This window comes from Octopus bimaculoides, chromosome 26, assembly GCF_001194135.2.
Source record: "Octopus bimaculoides isolate UCB-OBI-ISO-001 chromosome 26, ASM119413v2, whole genome shotgun sequence".
Classification (NCBI taxonomy): domain Eukaryota; kingdom Metazoa; phylum Mollusca; class Cephalopoda; order Octopoda; family Octopodidae; genus Octopus; species Octopus bimaculoides.
Window position 1 is genome coordinate 19,924,056 of NC_069006.1, and position 3,188 is coordinate 19,927,243.

The following is a 3,188-nucleotide window of genomic DNA, read 5'->3' on the forward strand; positions in this document are numbered from 1 at the left end:
TATATATATATATATATATATATGGCTTGACCGCCGCTCGCACAACACCTTATTTTCCTGTCTCCTGACTTTCACCTATGTTTGTTGACGTAAGGCTTCCACTTTACAATTAACTTGGCCTTTTAGTCGAAAGATACCTGCTGTTATTCTTCTTGTTTGTATTTGCAATCGTGTAACATTCTCTCCGTCTCCTCATTTTTTTTTTTTGTCATTGTTGTCGCACATATTCGCCCGCTTTCTTCCAAAAATTTAAAGCCTTTAGCTTAGATTTTTGGGGCCAGTCAATTTTGAACAGTAACAAGCCGAAACTGTAGTGACAATTGGAAACTTGACTGAGGAATAGAAATCCACAAATGTTCCGTCCTGGTTTTCCTGTCAGTCTTTGTATCATCCATCTGTCCGTATGATTTCATTGTCATCCGTTATGTTCTTCTGTTTTTTGGATCTATCTATCTATCTATCTATCTATCTATCTATCTATCTATCTATCTATATCTATATCTATCTATCTATATATATATACATATATATAAGATGTGGCTGTGTGTTAAGAAGCTTGCTTCCCAATCACGTGGTTCCTGGTTCAGTCTCACTGCGTGGCACTTTGGGCAAGTGTCTTCTACTATAGCCTTGGGCCGATCAAAGCCTTGTGGGTGAATCTGGTAGACGAAAACTGAAAGAAGCTCGTCGTATATACATGTATATGTATCTGTGTGTGTGTCTGTGTTTTTCCCTGCAATCACCACTTGACAACCGGTGTTGGTGTGTTTAGATTTCCCATATATATATTCTAGCAGTTCGGCAAAATGAACCGATAAAATAAGTACCATGCTTAAAAATAAGTTCTGGGGTCGACTCATTCGACTAAAAATTCAAGGCAGTGCCACAGCATGGCCGCAGTCTAACGAGTGAAACAAATGAAAGATAAAAGATAGGAGATATGGCAGCTGAGTTATGTTTGTGCCTCTTACATGCTTTATTAGCAAACTATCACGGTAATAATAATAATAATAATAATAATAATAATAATAATCCTTCCTACTATAGGCAGAAGGACTGGAATTTTTGGTGGTGGGGGTGGGAGGTCAATCACATCGACCCCTTTTTTCTGACTGGTACTTTAATTTATCGTCCCGAAAGATTGAAAGGCAAAGTCTGTCCCGCCGGAATTTGAGCTGAGAACGTAAGGACGAACAAAATGCCGCTAACCATATTGTCCGGCAAGCTGACGATTCTGTTAGCTCACTGCCTCAACAACAACAACAACAACAACAACAACAACAATAATAATAATAATGATAATAATAATAATAATAATAATAATAATAATAATAATAATAATAATAACGTATAATAAAAAAATATTCAGACAAATACATAACAAAAACACCAGGACTTACAAATATATATAACATACAGAAAATTGCACTACTGGGTACTGCACACATTCTACGCAAAACACTTTCAATACAGTAAACATAAGAGCACCACAGCACATACCCAAGGCGCACAGAGCTGCGCTCGGTAGTGAAGTGAAAGCACGTTATAAAAATAAAACTACTGAATAATAATAATAATAATAATAATAATAATAATAATAATCTCTTCTGCTAAAGGCACAAGGTTGCATTGGCTTTTGAGAATGTATATAGAAATTGCTTGTGTAACATGCTAGAAGACGGACATTCCTTTTGCAGCTAATAACTGATGATTATAATAAGATTAATTCTAACAGTTTCGATAATTATAAAAAGAAATTTTAACATGAAATACACGTTTTTTCTACTTGAAGAATACAAAGTGTGGCACCCCCATGTAACAGAATAAATGACTGCAGTAAAAAGCAAGACGGACCGTACGCCGATGTTTCCGAAGGTTGCAGCAGTTATTACACATGTTACAGACATCAGTTCGTTGGTCGTAACTTCTGTCCGGGTGGTAAGTCACCATTTAAAATTTTTTTTATCTTTTCATCATTTACTTGTTTCAGTCATAGAACTAATCGATCCCACGACTTATTTCATGTTACAGTCGTTGGACTGAGCCCATGCTGGGGCACCGCCATGAAGTGTTTTAGTAGAACTAATCGATCCCACGATTTATTTCTGTTTCACTCGTTGGACTGCGCCCATGCTGGGGCACCGCCATGAAGGTTTTAGTAGAACTAATCGACCCCATGACATGTTTCTTGATACAGTCGTTGGACTTCGCCCATGCTGGAGCACTGTCATGAAGGGTTTTAATAGAACTAATCGTTCCTCTATGATTTTACCAGGAATACAAGATGGAGATGATGTATAGATAACGTCTGTTACTGTATGTCATACAGTTCTGGACATGACTGGAAACTGTATCCGATAGTGAATCCTTGTTTCTGTGATTCCAGGGTCTTGAAGCGTGTGGAACTGTCCCTTAGCCACTATTGTTCCCAGGTCTATTCTAACGAAGAGTGGTAGCAGCTGTTAGGGTCCCAGCTATGGGTTAATTTACATATACGGCTTGCCGACCTATGCATGTGAATAATGGATCCAGTGGTAGAAGAAACCTTCATAGTTCAATAAAGGGGAAAAGCGGCTGCAAGCATTGTGGCGTACAGAGTGTAAGATGAGTCAACTTCATCCGTCTCCATCCCCAAGTTATTTTGACCTGATCTTGTCACTTGGTTGAAGATGGTTACGGTCGAGAGAATGGGGCTCTTGGTGTAAGGCATCATTCATCCATATATGCTTGATGAGATGGACCTCGTCACTCCGACAGACAAACACAGACACGCATATTGCGTTTCGCTAACAGGCAGTGCATGGTACCAGAATTTTCGACTCGAGGCAAATCGTTGTTAGAGCATCCGCGTAAGTGGAGTCTGGACCGGTATTTTGTACTGGCATCGACTCATATAAGTTGTAATAATGAAATCAAACCAAAACGGTGATATTTTGAAATCATTTTCCATGTACGTTTCAGGTCCACTTAATGCATAATAGGAAATGCATATCCATTATGCAAGATCTTCCTCAGTTAAAACATTTCAATATATTCTGAAATACTTTAACTGAAGAAGGTCTTACGTATTGGATGCATTTCCAGTTATATATCATATAGACCTGAGATGTAACTGTTATGATTTCAAAATATAACTATTTGGCTTAACTTCATTATTACACCTTACCTGTATGTGTGTGTGTGTGTGT

At 38.0% G+C, this 3,188-nt stretch overlaps 1 long non-coding RNA gene across 1 annotated transcript in view; it reads left to right on the forward strand.

Annotated features, from left to right (window-relative positions):
* The first annotated feature begins 88 nt into the window (after window positions 1–88).
* Window positions 89–3,188, forward strand: part of LOC106868387 (uncharacterized) — a 3,545-nt gene continuing 445 nt past the window's right edge. The window contains exon 1 of the long non-coding RNA XR_001409268.2: window positions 89–1,938. This is a non-coding gene — a long non-coding RNA (uncharacterized LOC106868387). The remainder of the gene's footprint in view (window positions 1,939–3,188) is intronic.